The following is a 17,323-nucleotide window of genomic DNA, read 5'->3' as shown; positions in this document are numbered from 1 at the left end:
TTAAAAATTTTTTCAATTAAGAAAAAAATGTATCATAACAATAATAATGATAAAAAAAATTATTGTTAGGCCTTGAGCTCGATTCGAACCCGCGATCTTAAAATCAGTAGGCCGATATAACAACAAAAATTGTTAATACATCCCAGAGCACGGGGAAAAAGTGTCAATAAAATATGACACTATGGCGGCATTGCCAACAAACAAGTCCAATTTTCACAGCCATCCTGCAACAGATGTCGCAGTGTTGTGAATATCAATTGGCACGAAACAGAATAGAAGTAGGATTAATGAAGACAAACAAAAAACCGCTGGGATGGCTGAATGGTTATAGCAGCGGCGCCTAAACGTTGCCGATGAAGGAATTTAGCAGTTCCCGAAATGGATCTATACAACGAGCTTTGGCAGTTGTCTAAATTTTTTCTTTCTTCTATTCTAATTTAAAAATTTTTTCAATTAAGAAAAAATGTATCATTACAATAATAATGATAAAAAATTATTGTTAGGCCTTGAGCTCGATTCGAACCCGCAATATTAATTATTAATATATATTATATCAAAATGTAAGAGGCCTAAACACGGAACTAACTGAACTATACTTGAGATCACTTATATTTATATTTATTTATTTATTAAATAAACAAGGTGTTTATAGACTGTTAATATACAAAACTTCAAGTTTACATAGCTTATATAAAAAGTATAGTTAACTTTATGACAAGTATCTGATTATCAGGTTCTTAAATGTTAATTTACTACAACTAAACTCAAACGCCAAGGAATACAATATCATCGCTTTTACTGAAACTTGGTTAAAGCCTCATATTTTTAATTCGGAGGTTCTTAGCAATGATTACCAAATATATAGAAATGACCGCTTGAACAGAGTTGGAGGTGGAGTTTTGCTCGCGGTACATTCTTCTATATCTTCCGCTGAGGTAAATTTACCTGTTATTGAAGCTACGGAATTTAAGTGCTGGGAATAGGTTTTACCTATATTGCCATTTGCTATATCCCACCATCTTCAGATCCCTCGGTGTATATGAACCATATTTCGTTACTGAAAGATATCAGTTCAATGTTGAAGCCTATTGACTCGATAATTGTCTTGGGTGACTTTAATCTTCCGCACGTATCATGGACCACATCCGACCATGGTATTGTACCGGTTTCTTCAAAATTGTCCAGCATCGACTTTTTAGCTGAAATAACTGAACTTTGCCTAAGACAGATAAATATAGTTCCAAACATATTCGGGAGGGTACTTGATCTGGTATTTGTTGATGATACATCAAAATCCATTCTTAGGAGGTGTTTAGGCAGGATGCCTAACTTTCCGCATCTGATTGCGATCCCCCCAATGCAACTCTGCAAATCGATACTCGATACTCGTTTTAATTTATAACCACCCACACCATCACCGCCACATGCATGTGCATGCATGTACATGCACGTGTATGTGTGCTTTTTGTCAGCACTCTGCATATGCATGTCGGGGTTGATGTGTGGGTGCCTTCCCCTTCCAAAACGGAGGATTTTGCGGGTCAACGGTTGTAGCTTTCAATACAACCCGTCTCTTGGATTTCAACAGCCAACCAGCTAACATCTGCCGCCAGCGATCTCTGCCGTGTTTTTGCGTTTATTCAGGTAATATTGTAACTATTGCTAGTTTTACATTTACCCAATAAATCATATATATTATAACGAGAAATCTCGTATATTTGCTTATTTTCTATTCCAACCCGCTTATTCCCACTGAGATCGACCCCGGTGCGCCCACCTACCTCCAGGAGCACACGCACCCCGGCCGAACATTTGGTCCTTCTTCACCAGGAATTTGGAATACAGTACCTATATACAGTCCACATCACAAGATACCATAGCTGACCGCACACACTTCAGAATTCCTAACATGAAAAGTTATACGGAAAAATATTTGCCCATCAACAGCTATACTACAAAATTTGGAAGGTCTATTATTTAATACCAGTGTGCAAAACACTGAGCAAGCGACAGCCAGATTAAGCCATCAGCAACACCACAAGTCATCTTGCCACATCATCACCAGAACATACAAATCACCAAAAAGTTCACAGTAAGTGCAATATTTCTTGCCACATTTTTTTTGGTTAAAATAATAAATAAAAGTGCGAAAAATCGATCTAAAGTGCCATACGTGATTGAAGTTAACCGCGAAAAGTGTGAAAAAACTGTGTAGTGCCAAAAAGGAAAATAAATGCAAACGCGTTGCATTAACGTCGTTTAAGATTCCTTGTGACTATCTGGTCTGTCCCCCCACCAGCGGCAAGGCTCTCCGGACACAGCACAAGGAAGAGGTACACATAACCTCACTTTCACATAAAATTTCACGCCATTCGATGTAAATTTTCTTTTTGCATCACATTATTTTCACTAATTTCTCTAATTAATCTTGTTACACAGTTTTGTTCTCTGTTGCGTAAGATTTATTTCACGGTTTCACACTTTTCGTCGAGTTTATATCAACGCGCGCACTTATCTTATAATAAAATTGAAGGTTGAAGTGGCGAGTGGCCCCCCTTTACTTCGCACAATACACATTGGTGTTGATTCCCCCTGCTCCTTGTTTTAAGGCACAAATAATCTGCAAAGTCAGACAAAAATAAACAAATTAAGAGTAATAAATCAATTTTGCGTAATTTTAATAGTTGTTGGTTGGGTGATTCGCTCAGGTTTTCAAGTTTTATATCCCTTGGTTAATTCGCTCTCCACTTTTCAACCATGAACATGGACTCCTACATTAGATTGGCCGATCGAATAATCGAATTCGAGGCCGATTTTAATGATATCAATGCGGCTCTGCACACTGTACACACTCTTGCAATACAGCAAAAAGAGTTGCAAGCTAAGTGGGAAAAAGCAGAGAACGCCCTAGAGGAGTTGCTTGGCTCTGACACGCTCGACGCAAAGAAAATTGCAGCGGTGAAGATCAAGCATAAAGCGGCATATGCCGTATTCTTGCGATGCATGTCGAACATGGCTGAACTTCAAGCCAAATTGAAGGAGGAAAAAGATAGGGCAGTCAAACCTGAGGGAGAACGCGCGCGCGAACACAGTATCCGCCTGCCAGCTTGTGATACTGAGGTGTTCAAGGGCGACTACCTATCTTGGCCAACGTTTCGTGACCTGTTCACGGCCATATACAAAAACAACAGTCGCCTAAGCCCGGTAGAAAAGTTGTTCCACCTCAATCAGGAAACTCAAGGTGAGGCAAACGACATCGTCAAGAAATGTCCCTTGACAAATGAAGGCTTCGAAACAGCCTGGAAAAACCTATGTGAGAGATACGAGAATAAGCGGATTCTCGTAAACTCACAACTACAAATTTTGTTTAATCTGAAAAAGATAGATAGCGAGTGCGGCAGCTCTATCAAAACCTTACAGCGCGACATAAATAATTGCTTGGCATCTTTAAAAACACATCAGATCGATGTTTCAAATTGGGATGCGATTATTACCTATTTATGTTCGACAAAATTACCTGAAAATACGTTGGCTCTATGGGAGCAGAGCATTGACCACAAGACGGACATATCCAAGTGGGAGGATATGGACAAATTCTTGTCAAATCGTTTCCAGACACTTGAAACCGTGTCTGGTTTTACAGGGAATGCCACTTCTAAAGTGCAAAAATCAAACACGTCGCGCCAGTCGACGGAAAACCCTACAAAAAGACTTGGTGCTTTTCAAACCAAAGTAACCAAGCAAACAACAAAATCAATGTGTAAAATGTGCAAATCTACGGAGCACAGGTTACGCAACTGTTCACGTTTTTGCGATTTAAACCCAGTAGAAAGGATTAAATTCGTCAAATCCACAAATGGCTGCCTGAATTGTTTATCCCCAGGACACACAGTGACGAGGTGCACCAGTTCATACAACTGTTCCAAATGCCACTCTCGTCACCACACGCTCCTGCATGCGGACACACTTCAGCAACCGGCGGTACGAAATCCCTTCAAAGATGCAGATAATGCCCCATCAACTTCGGCACAGGCAAGGAAAAGACAGGAATCGGGACAACCACCTTCCTCTGCGAATCAGAATGTCAAATCCTGCCATGCCAATTCCAGCACAGGCGTGCTATTAGGAACTGCTCGCGTACACATTCACCATAATGGTACCGACTTCTCCGCGCGGGCATTAATTGATTCTGGGTCTGAATGTTCCTTTATAACTGAAAGACTGAAACGCAGAATCAACTTGCCAGCGAGGAAAATGCATGCCCATGTTTCAGGCATCACAAATGCGGTGTCAGCTCAGGTGAAAGAAGCATCCAACATCGAACTACGTTCACCAGTGGATCCCTGCTTCTGCCTGACTACACCCGTACTAGTTCTAGCGAAACTCACTGCGAATCTTCCATCCTGCCATATCAGCAATGACTATGCAGGCATTCCCAGACTTGGTTTTGGCAGACAAGAGGTTCTACGTCAACGAAGACGTAGACCTCATACTTGGCGGAGACATATATCCCCAAATTATAATGAACGGTATAAAAAAGAATGTGCTAAACACACTCTTAGCCCAAGAGACGGTGTTCGGTTGGATACTGACCGGTCGTATCGAATCACCGAATCCAACGAAGAGCATTATGTCTTTCTACAACGAGGTTGCGTTAGACAACCAACTCAAAGCTTTCTGGGAGGTAGAAAATGTATCCAAAAATAAAATATTAAATGAAGATGAAAGGTACTGCGAACAACTATTTAAAGAAACAACGCAGCGACGTGAGAATGGAAGATACACCGTGTCACTACCATTCCGGCAGGATTACCCTAACAATATTAACTTAGGACCATCCCTGAAGCGTGCATGCTCTCAATTCTTCCGGAATGAGGGGCGGCTAATAAAAAACTGAGATTTAGGTAAGGAATATTTTCGGGTGTTGTCAGAATATGAAACGCTCGGACATATGGAAAAATTGAAAGAGAATATCCCATCCGACGATTCGGATCATTACTTCCTGCCCCACCACGCCGTTGTAAAAGCAGAAAGTACAACCACCAAGGTACGCGTAGTATTTAACGCCTCGAGCCCTACGGCCAACGGCAATAGCCTAAACGATATTCTCCTCCCAGGCCCAGTTCTACAAGCCGATATACCCATCCTTATCTTACGTTGGAGACTATACCGTTTCGTCTTCAATAGCGACATCGAAAAGATGTATCGACAAATTTGGGTGAACGAAAATCACACCAAATTTCAACGTATTGTGCATCGCACGTCCCCGAATGACCCTATTAGTCTTTATGAATTAAAGACGGTTACCTTCGGACTGAATTGCGCTCCATATCTCGCGATAAGAACGCTCCTACAACTGGCAGACGACGCGTCAAATTCACACCCTACAGCGGCTAACATACTACGAGAATACATGTATGTAGATGACGTGTTAGCGGGTGGACATGCGATCACATCGACTATTATAGCCAGAGATGAAATTCGTCAAGTCCTACACTCAGCGGGCTTTCCACTTCGCAAATGGACATCCAATTCAGAGGACATTCTAAGGGACATCCCCAAAGCAGAACTGCTCAATGAAAACTTCCTGGCATTCGAAGATACCAGTTCAGTTAAAGCGTTAGGCATTCGATGGAATGCCCTCTCCGATTTATTTTATTTTAAAGCAGGGACGCTGGAAAACCCGGAAAAATTACGAAGAGAGCGATACTATCAGCAATCGCCAAACTTTTCGATCCCTTGGGATGGCTGGCACCAATGGTCATTGTGGCAAAAATACTCATGCAGAGTATTTGGTTGGAAGGCACCGCTTGGGACGAACCAGTATCTACCAGTACGCTGGAACGATGGAAAACCTTCACCGACCAATACCATGAAATCGATAAAATCAGGATACCTAGATGAACCGACATCGAGATCCATGGATTTTGTGACGCATCCGAGAAGGCTTCGCAGCAGCCGTTTACATGCGCGTGAAAACGGATAATGACATCTGGACAAACCTAATGCTAGCAAAGACCCGAGTAGCCCCGGTGAAAACCCTGTCTCTTCCACGATTGGAACTTTGCGGAGCCGTGCTGTTAGCAGAAATCACCGAATCAATTTTCAGAAACCTTAAATTGGGACCAGTGAAAGTGCACCTTTGGACGGATTCAACTATCGTCCTCGCATGAATAAGGAAACCGCCTTGTTCTTGGTCCACTTTCGTCGCACATCGGATCACCAAGATCATCGACATGGTCGGAAATAAGGACTGGTTGCACGTATATTCAGAATCTAACCCAGCAGATTTAGATAGCAGAGGATTACCTGCGTCTGAATTGGTCAACAATTCGTTCTGATGGCATGGACCTTCTTGGCTGCAAGAAGACACTTCCCAATGGCCAGCACAAGAAAGTGACTACATCACCTCCGTAGAGGAAAAGAGGGCGAAGACCCGCGCAACAACAACAGTAAATACTACCGATGTTCTTCAACGCTTTTCAGACCTACCTAGGGCTTTACGGGTGCTCTCATACGTAATGAGGTTCTACCGAAGAACTCACCCCAAAACAAAAAAATCATTTCAGGTCGAGTCACCTTTAATCTCTCCTGATGAGATCAAATCAGTAACCCAACTCTTAATTAAAATCTATCAGAAACAACACTATAGTTCCGAATATAGTGATCTAAAGGCCGGAAAACCAATTGCAGGGAAAATGCAATACTCTCACTTAATCCCTACCTAGACCAACACGGCATCATTCGGGTAGGAGGGCGACTCGGGGCGTCAAAGGTCTTAGCTTTTACTGAACGCCACCCAATCCTCCTCCCATACAACTGCCGTTTATCCCATCTGACAGTCCTAACATCAAAACCATGATTAGGGCAACCATTCATAATAGCAAAGTTTGCACTATACACCGAAAGCCTGCTCAGACCCAACTTATGGGTATTCTCCCTCGCGAACGCACGACTTTCAGCCGTGCATTCACGAATACTGGAGTCGACTTCGCCGGACCCTTCGACATCAAAAGTTACCGCGGTAGAGGGTGTCGACTATCCAAAGGCTATGTCTGCCTTTTCGTGTGTTTTTCCACACGAGCGATTCATCTGGAGGCCACTACTGACCTCAGCACCCCATCATTTCTTGCGGCTTTTGCCCGTTTTATATCTAGACGCGGATGTCCCAAAAACGTCTACTCCGACAACGGTACAAACTTTGTCGGAGCCTCACGATCCCTACGATCGGAATTTAAAACTTTCATTTCACAAGCCCGAGACAATGCTGTCTCGAAGTACAGCCACCAGTCACTCACGTGGCATTTCATCCCTGCGGGCGCTCCCCATATGGGAGGGCTGTGGGAGGCTGGAGTGAAAAGCTTCAAAAGCCACTTCAAAAAGATAGCCTCACCACACAAATTCACATTCGAGGAATTCCATACCCTCTTGTGCCGCATCGAGGCATGCCTGAACTCGCGGCCGCTCAGCCCGGCATCCAATGACCCGACGGACCTAGAGCCGCTCACCCCAGGACATTTCCTCACTGGCAGCCATCTACTGGCTCCGCGAGAGCCGGATGCTAGTGAGAGCCCTGCCTCGATGATCAATCGGTGGCAGAAACTCAAAGCCCTCCATCACACTTTCTGAAAGCGATGGAAAACCGAATATCTATCCGAACTTCAAAAACGAGTGAAGTGAAAGCATCCCAGACAGAATATAAAAGTGGGAGATTTCGCTGTCCTCAAAGAGGACAACTTATCTCCCAACGAATGGAGGTTAGGTCGAGTTGTCAACGTACACCCCGGCGAAGATGACCGAGTACGTGTAGTCGACCTCAAAACAGAGAAGGGTCAAGTCAGACGACCTTTGGTCAAACTGATCCTTCTTCCACCGGAAGAGACGGATTGCGAGGAGGCGACGAGCTCCTCCTAACAATCCCTCCGTTCCTCCATATCCCTACTTTCAAAAAAAATCAAACCCAGCTCTCGTTCACCAGGAACGAGGCCAACCAACAATCCTAATGCAGATCGCCCATCTGCCACTAAACACTTATTTTTTAATTTTTACAGAAACAACCCCAACTGACTCGTTATCCCAGAACGAGGACACCAGAACCCTAACGCAGATTCACTGTCTGCCAGAGAACATAGATACACTCGGCCAAAAGCACGACACCAACAGGATTTTTTTACTGAATGAGTAGGGACAGCCATATACTAAATATGGGTTGACATCGTTTTACAGAGCTTTGCTTAGTGGAGTCTAGGATTCGGTCACAAGGGGGTTTAGGAAAAGTACGGAAACCATGGAAGCGTGGACTTTCGTAAACCTACAAACATACGAAACCTAAGCCACATCAAATTCATCGCTCGGCGTCAAGTTCCGTATGTTCGGAACATTAATCTCTCGACCACTTCCATGAAGACTTAAACGGACAAAAGCTTTCCGAAATTTCTGACAAAATGGGTGAATACGCCCTGTTTAGCAGGATCGCACAAAAGTTGGACTCTTCTGTCCAAGTTAAGGTAGGAATATAAGATTGTCAGACAACAAGCCATTTTTTCTATTTTTTTATGTTTTGTCAGGATATGTCACAGGGCCGCCCTATATTAGAGCTAGATTGAAGGACGCTTCATCTCAGAATGATTTTCATTAACCCCCTCTTGTGACAAAATGCCTTGAACTTATGCTCATATAGGGAGTTTTGGCAACAAATATTGGGATGGTGCAGCAATCTTCAAACAAGTTCTGAAGAAATGACCAAACCAACTTAACTTTATCAACTCACTGAATATATAGTAGAAGATGAATTAAATCCCCAAAAACTTGTGGCATTGACAAGTTTATTAGCACTACTAATATCCTACTAAAGACACTTGTCTACTACAATTTCACTGAAGGGGATTGAATTAGTCCCCGTTTTCCTTACTTAGTCAAAGGAACCCGTCCAGATTTCTCAGTTGGGAGGGTCAAAGATCTGTCATCATTGACGAACAAACCTCTAGTAACTGATTCAAATCAATAAAATTTTTCTGAACTTATATCAAACAGCTTAAGTGTAAGCTTATTCAATCATACTCACCCACTCACTGATACTGCATCCATCCTTGTTGAAAATGGCCCTTTGTCGCCTTTCGTTCAATTCCATTTGATGGAACTGAATTAAATTTTCTCGGTGCTCATTGGCGCATTTAATTTTCTGTGCTTCTTGTCCAAGTTGCACTGAAATCCTCGTTGGCAATCGTTGCGGCTAAAAATAGAAGTTTTTGCATAAATGCGTAACGTGCTATATTGAAAATACAACCTGCATTATGCTGATTTTTGTTTTACTGTGAATAACGACACTATCTCTGCTTTTATCATGTCCCTGCTTTTACTCATTTTCGCGTTAATTACTTCATCGGGAAGTTCATTTAAGGTATTTAATGCTAAATCAAATCCCCACTGTATAAGTTGCTGCAAACTTTGTAATGTAAGAGGTTCAACGGCTTAGTCAGTATGGATTAAGGTGCAAAGGCCAAACAAATTTACGTTTCCTGGGAGTCGACGTTCCAAAAAAAATCAATAACCATTCTCTCGGACTTTGCCAGATTCAACGCTAACGAAAAATCGTCTTCTTTTCAAGGTCTTCCCATCCACACATACGATACTACTCAGCACGCTACTATTTCTTGAAGACCTTTATAACTCATTTATTTTTTATGGAAACAATCCGCCACGCACAATTTCTAGTATCATTTTGTGACGGAAGTACTCTATATGTTGCTGCGAAAATGTTATCTCACGATTTCTTGTTATATACTCAGCACACATACAACTAAATACACCTCCTTGCTCGGTTTCCGGCCATTCTCCTACCAACTTCTTTAAGTACTTAAACAAAAAAAAAAAATTTCTCTCATTTGACGAATTTCGTTAGAACTTGTTGGTGGAAAATTTAATGTTTCAAAAAATGTTAAAATTGGCGTTGCGCCTTCTAGCGTCATATAGCAGTAAACCGATAAACATAATTTGTATATGGGCGGTAAACTCTTGCACGATTTATATAGTTTGGGCAGCGGCTCCGCCTTCTCCAAGTAAGGGCTTTCAAATTTTGACTTAATAAAAAGTTGACTTGGCACAAGTATGATGAGGCGATTTAATGCGAATTTCACATCATGTCTCTGCTCATACATATTGATGCGCTCCCTTATGCCTGTAATATTGGTATAAGCCGTCAGCTTCAAATAGCCATGGAATTAATTAGCCGCCATACTTGAGGCTAGATCTAAGCCATGATTGGCTCGTATAAACGTAGCATAATCAAGTGGGCTATGCGGTACATTGACGCAGTGGTATAAGCATAAAATTGGCATGTATGCCAAATAATGAAGAGGTGGAAATAAATGTAAGCTTCGACTAATGCGCGCACGATATATAGAAAGACCTATAATACAAAAGAAAAGAACCCTTGAAGGAACATTGTAGAAGTATGCGCGGCATAATATGGTCCATAAACGATTTTCAAGAGAATAGTGACTTTTGTACTTGAAAAATTCGACGAGTGTTTTAAAAGGTCGTTGGATGATGTCGGCTATATATATATATTGAACATTATGTGCACGTTAACATCTATATAATCGCCAACCGCATCCATTTTTTTCGTTTTTTCCGATTCAGTTTGTATTTATTACGTGTATCAAAATTTTCATCATTGCTCATATCCATTCCAATTTATAGGCATGCAGGGCTAGACTTAAGGCGCCGTTTAATTCACTATTCTAATTAGCACAATAACTTATATTTAATTTAAATGCGGAAAAAGGGCACTTTGTATATGTGAAACATTGTCCACATGAGGAAATTATAAACAAACAACAACCTGCACCGGCACAGGAATTATATCTTTGGAGAATATATCTACTTTGCGTGTTCAACGTTTCACGCCACTATGACCAGCCGAAAGTAAACGGGGTGTAAAGAAGGTATTCATTGCTTACACATAAGTAGACCATGTGTTTCATGCTTGGTCTCACCGCATTCAGTGATTAGATTCAATATAAAAATTGACGACTTCATCATTAAGCCAATTGTTGCCCAGCAGCGTGTGTGTCACGACGGGTTATGTTCAAATTAAATTTCGAAACAAGAACTTCATCGGGCGTCCAATATTGCAACTCAGTTTTGCACCTGTTCAATTCCTGCAACAAAGTAGATAATTTTCGTGCCATCTCTTCATTATTTTTATCATTCTCATCTAAACGATTTGCATATTTCATCGTTTGTTTCTGCTGTTCGCCTAATAATTTTGTTGCTCTGCAATTTGGTTGCCTTGCTCATATGATCTTCGTTTACAGTTTCGCAATTCATCACGCAATACAGATAATTGATTGTTTTAAATTTTCATACCCTGCTTAATTTGGCGTATACCCTTGCGCACCTTGCGCAATACCATATTGCTTTGGGGTGGTGAAGACGAGGCGCTGTCAGCATGATCGACGGAGGTTACCAAATCAGGTCTTTTTGTTGTGGTGGGCAATTTAAAAAAGTCCTTATTAAAATACGCAATATCAGGCAAAATTTGTTCAATGCGATCTCCGAAGTATTCCATGGCCATTGTGGAGAGATAAAATAATTCATCGGTAACGCGATAAGGCCGTTCAAGGCGGGGTGTATTTCTTATATAATTCAAAATATTATAAACTTCATCTAAAATTGCTCCTGGAAAGAAGCAACAGTGACCACTTTCGATATGTTTACCAAATGTGATTTGCGGCAATGAAAAACGTATATAGCTTGTTTCAATTATATCACATTCACAAGCCAATGAATGATTGCGACGCGCAGATCCACGACGTGGCATATTCGCTTTAATTGCATGAAAACGATTATATATTTGCGTAATAAGACGCGAAAATGTTGAATTCAATATATCCATGCAGACATCATTCATTTTGCGAGGTAACACCAAAAAACCTGCAAATATATCAAAAAAATCCGTTAATAGGTGCACAAATGGGCATCGCAGAGGTGTGTGCGACGCCGCAGTTGGAGCACCCCTTTGCGATGCCGGTAACCTAGAAAACAAAAAAAAAAGGGAACGACACATTAAACCCATCAGCTCTCCTTGATCTCCACCGCATGCACCTGAAAATAAAAGTAATATTAATTAATAATCTACAATAAAAATTCTTTTACAAAAAGAATAAATATTAAAACCAACTTACCATTTTTTCCTCCTCAATTTTCCATGCGCCGTACTCCAAGCGCCGTAGTAAAAAGAATTGAAAGAACGGGAAAAAAATCATTCGATTTCTTTACCGCTTCTTTCAATTCATTGGAATTCTACATTCTATACACGGGTGTGTATGAATGTTCATTTGTTTTCTCTTTTGCCGTTGGCATATTTGTAACAAACGTATGTACATACATATGTATGTATGTATGTCTACTTGGTTCGGCATATCATATTAGTGCTGCATCAAGTGACGCACACTGGTACCGAAAACCCGCAAAAGGAACAAAATCGGGATCGGCTTTTTTGACCCGGGCAGTCCCAAAAAATACTTACACACAAAAAAATAAAGGCGAACACCTCCTTAAAAATTAAGTGCTCGCATTTACAAACAAAAAATGATTTTTTTGATTTTTTTTTTGCCGTCGGTACTGCCTGCTTTCTGGCTGGGGGCAGGACTTGTTGTTTTTCAACAACAAACATCACAAACAGTCATTATAAGGGCTCGGTACAAAAACAATCCGAGTCCCGAAATAAAAGAATGCCGACACGACAAAATCCCGAAATTGGAAAAAGTCAACTGTTTCTACTGGCTTAGTGTGCCACTGCCCCAGTGACCTAGTTCTTTTCAAGGGCAAGCAAATACATATATGTATATATATACTCGCACACCACAAATTCACCATACCAGCTGTCAGCTAACCAATAAATACACGACAGGGTTGCATGCTATCTCAAAATGGTACGTGCAGATAGAACGCGTCGTTGAGAACGCATCGCCAATCTGCATGCAAGCACCGGCAGTTGGTACACTTTCGAATTTAAGTACGAACTCATCTCTTTTAACATACGTTTTGTAATAAAACACCGCCGTTTCACCCAGCCAATCTCACGGTCACTCGCCCTGGCACCTCAAAAGATGCTACACCTCATCCAACAAAAAAAAAAAAAAAAAAGGCCAGCCGCCGCGAGAGCGACACGATACACTAGACGCTGAAACGGAGACCTCGGTCTCTTCGTCCAGCCCAGAAAAACCTAAACAAAAATAATGCGAGTCTGGAACGGAGACTTCGGCCTCTTCGTCCAACCAAACAAAATAATGCGAATCTGAAACGGAAACCACGGCCTCTCCGTCCAAAAAAAAAAAAAAAATTTTTTTTGCCAGTCTGGAACGGAGACCTCGGCCTCTTCGTCCAGCACGATGGACCTTCTACGTCATATCACTTCATGGATTCTATTAATATCTAAGAATTATGTATAACCAAAGGCAAGAAATATTCACTTTCCTCCACTTCTAATGTTTCTTTTTCATCCTAGCTTAGGTGGCATGCTGCGCAAGTCGGGCAGGACTCCCGGTAACCCGCGACGCGCGAAATACGCAATTTAGGTTAAGTTTAGTTTTAATGCAAACGTTTTTCTCGTTGCTTTTCAGCGGTCGGAGATCGGTGGGGGTAAAACGATGTTGCGTATCGCAAGGGGGGCCGGCATGTTTAGGCAGGATGCCTAACTTTTCCGCATCTGATTGCGATCCCCCCAATGCAACTCTGCAAATCGATACTCGTTTTAATGTATAACCACCCACACCATCACCGCCACATGCATGTGCATGCATGTACATGCACGTGTATGTGTGCTTTTTGTCAGCACTCATGCATATGCATGTCGGGGTTGATGTGTGGGTGCCTTCCCCTCCCAAAACGGAGGATTTTGCGGGTCAACGGTTGTAGCTTTCAATACAACCGGTCTCTTGGATTTCAACAGCCAACCAGCTAGTATTACATTTACCCAATAAATCATATATTATAACGAGAAATCTCGTATATTTGCTTATTTTCTATTCCAACCCGCTTATTCCCACTGAGATCGACCCCGGTGCGCCCACCTACCTCCAGGAGCACACGCACCCCGGCCGAACAGGAGGGGTGAACCTCTTACTGTACGTGAGGACCCTTACCATCCTTCGCTGGAAATAGTTTACGAATTGGAAGACTCTAGTTTTAGATTCGAATTCGCGAAGCCTAATTTTAATAATCTCAACCAAATTACAATAGTTTGGCCCAAATACGGTGCAGATCAGGCATGCTTAACGAACGAAACGATATCATTTCGTTACGATAATCAACGCTAATAAACGAAACGAAGTCACTTCGTTCCGTTTATTAGCGTTGATTATCGTAACGAAATGATATCGTTTCGTTCGTTAAGCATGCCTGGTGCAGATATTGACAAAAACGTTTCTGACTTCAATGCCATTATTCACGCTATTCTTAAGCGTAAACTTGTTTCCACTGAACTGGTACACCAAAGAACTGAAATCTTAAAAAAAAACAAAAAATCGCGTTCCTTCAAGCTGTACAAGAAGACGGGTTCACACTCGGACTACTTGAAGTACTCTATATTGCGTCATAAATATTTTGAATTAAATAAAAAGTGTTACAATACCTATCTCTGTGCGATAAAAAAGAAAATAACTTGCAATCCGCAAGCTTTCTATGATTTCGTGAACTCTAAACGTAGAGTTAAAGGCTTTCCTTCTGGTATGAAATACCGTGATGATTTCTTTAGCGGCGATCAAGATTTTGCTAAACTTATTTGCACAATTTTTCAAATCTAACTATTCCGCTGAATTAATTTCTTTGTCTAGTGAATGCCCGTATCAACTTTACTCACTTAACGCAATTAATATTCCATCAATATCTCCAGAAGAGGTTCTTACATATTTAACTTCTTTGAAGGAACGTTATAAATGCGGTGCTGACCTAATTCCCACATGTTTTCTCAAAAAATTCGCAGAACACATTTATCAAGACTGATTTATTCAACATGTCCCTAAAACGTGGAGTTTTTTTCTGCTTGGAAGGAATCTTTTCTAATACCCCTCCATAAAAACGGCAGTAGGTCATGTGTAGAAAATTATCGAGGAATTGCAAAATTGTCTGCCATCCGAAAGGTATTTGAAGCCATTGTTACCAATCAGCTAACATTTTCCATTTCTGCATTGATTGCAGACTCGACATGGATTCTGTAAAGGCAAATCTACCATTACCAACCTACTTGAATTCACAACTCATGTTTCTAATAGATTTAGGGAAAATCTTCACACCGATGTTATTTACACTGATTTCAGTAAAGCATTTAACAAAGTTTCCCATTCATTGCTTATCCACAAGCTGGATCGACTTGGCTTCCAACCTGGGGGCCTACTCTGTATTGCGATGCGAAAGGCAGTGCGATGCGAAAATAAATTGCGATGCGAAAGGTAATTGGAACTCTGTAGCGCTATCGCATCGCTAACAATGTCGCTTTTTTATTTTTCGCTAATTTTTTGCTTGAGTATGCATCACTGACCAAACTCAAAGAAAGAGAACAAAAGAAACAAGGCGATTACAATTTCGGCAAACGATTAATTTTTGTTGAACAAATTAAAAAAAGGATTCTGTAGCATTATGGAACGATTTAAATGAAGAAAGGATTGATTTAAATGAAGAAATCCTCCCAGTTCAGAAATTGAACTGGAAGAAGTGAACGTGATAAATACAGAAAACGTGGAAAATCATAGAATGGGAAATATTGCTAGTTGTATCAGAGAACAAATAAAAAATTACATGATTTCAAATAGAAATGCTTTATAAAAAAGTGGTTTCGATTTAATTGTTATTTATTTATGTATTTTAAGTCCACTAGGATTACAAATTGTTGCTTTTGTGTTTGTTTTGTTTTTTGAGTTGTCCTATATATTTTTAAATGAATATAAAGATATCAATTTATAAAATCATCAATTAATACTTACATATTTGAACAATGCGAATGCCTATTACTTGTAGCAAGAAAAATGCGAAAATGAATGCTGTTTGACATTCGCTTTCGCTTTACAGAGTGCCGGCAATGCGAAAAGGGAGAAAAATTGCGAATGGCAAAATATGAATGCGAAAGTCAAAATATACATGCGAATGTCAAGATACAGAGTACCGATTTCGCGTATTTTTTCTTTTGCATCGCAATACAGAGTAGGCCCCCTGGTCTCACTCAGTGGATATCTTCATATCTCTGCGGTAGAACGCAACAAGTAATTTTTAAAAATACTCTTTCAGATGTCGTTAATGTTCCCTCTGGCGTCCCACAGGGCAGTCATCTCGGTCCAATTCTGTTCTTGCTATTTATTAATGATATCTGTACATAATAAAATATTCCAAAATTTTAATGTATGCTGATGATGTAAAACTTTTTAGGTCTTATGCGTCTATTGAACAACGTCCCTTGCTTCAAGCGGATTTAAACTGCTTAGTTGCTTGGTGCAACGCGAATTCAATGCCGCTGAACATCAATAAATGTAAGTTCATGTGCCTCTCTCGGAGATCTTTGCCAGCAGCCTCTTACGTAATTGATAATTTTTGTCTTGTATCAGTAAATTATTTTGTTGACTTGGGAGCCACGATGGATGCTAAACTCAGTTTCAACCTTCATATTATGACTACTGCCAATAAGGAACACTTCTGGAAGACATAAGGAGCGATTTTTGAATAAAAACTCGGAGTGGCTTTCGGCTCCAGACTTCACATTTACAATAACGGTGGATTCAAAGTTGCCACCAGACCAACCAACCACTTCTTCAGGTAACCCCGACCCCGGAAGACGAAAGAAGGACTTTGTTAGCTGCAGTGAAAAAACCAAACGGCGTCGAGTGGATGACCGCTTGCAATCTAGAAGTCCTAGTGAGTTACTTTATGCGGCAGAAGTATCAACGCGGATGTCCGGCAACAGGAATATTGCTAATATTATAAAAAGTTCACAAAAAACCACATAAAAAACGAGGAACAAGGTAACATGTGAGCAAGTTGCAAGATGCTTGAGCAATGTAGAAGCTTTGGCATACTATGTAGACAGCAAATCGACGACTCATGGCTACAACGACTCGTGGAGTATCAAGGCAGGCCATAAGGTTTATCCATCATTTTATAGTTTAAGAAAAGCTAAGGCAGAATGCTACCCAAATGAGATTGATGTGGGTGAAACAAGTGCTGAAATTAAAGTTCAAGCCGTATTAGATAAAACTGTTGAACGTTTAATTTTAGCAAATCAAGAAGTTCTTGTTAGTTTGTTACCTACATCTGTGTCATTTACTTTAAT

The 17,323-nt window shown here is 40.8% G+C and overlaps 1 protein-coding gene and 2 pseudogenes across 1 annotated transcript in view; 1 reads left to right on the top strand and 2 right to left on the bottom strand.

Moving 5' to 3' along the window:
* The window catches only part of LOC137234275 (plexin-B-like), an 890,794-nt gene that overhangs the window by 220,056 nt on the left and 653,415 nt on the right, over positions 1–17,323 (top strand). The gene's annotated exons all lie outside the window — the stretch shown is intronic.
* Positions 9,682–10,559, bottom strand: LOC137234462 (stimulator of interferon genes protein homolog; annotated as a pseudogene).
* On the bottom strand, positions 11,043–11,914 carry LOC137234461 (F-box only protein 28-like; annotated as a pseudogene).

The sequence above is a fragment of the Eurosta solidaginis genome, chromosome X, assembly GCF_040869045.1.
Source record: "Eurosta solidaginis isolate ZX-2024a chromosome X, ASM4086904v1, whole genome shotgun sequence".
Taxonomy (NCBI): Eukaryota; Metazoa; Arthropoda; class Insecta; order Diptera; family Tephritidae; genus Eurosta; species Eurosta solidaginis.
The sequence above is the reverse complement of the archived record's forward strand: the minus strand, read 5'-3'. Positions and strand labels throughout refer to the sequence as shown.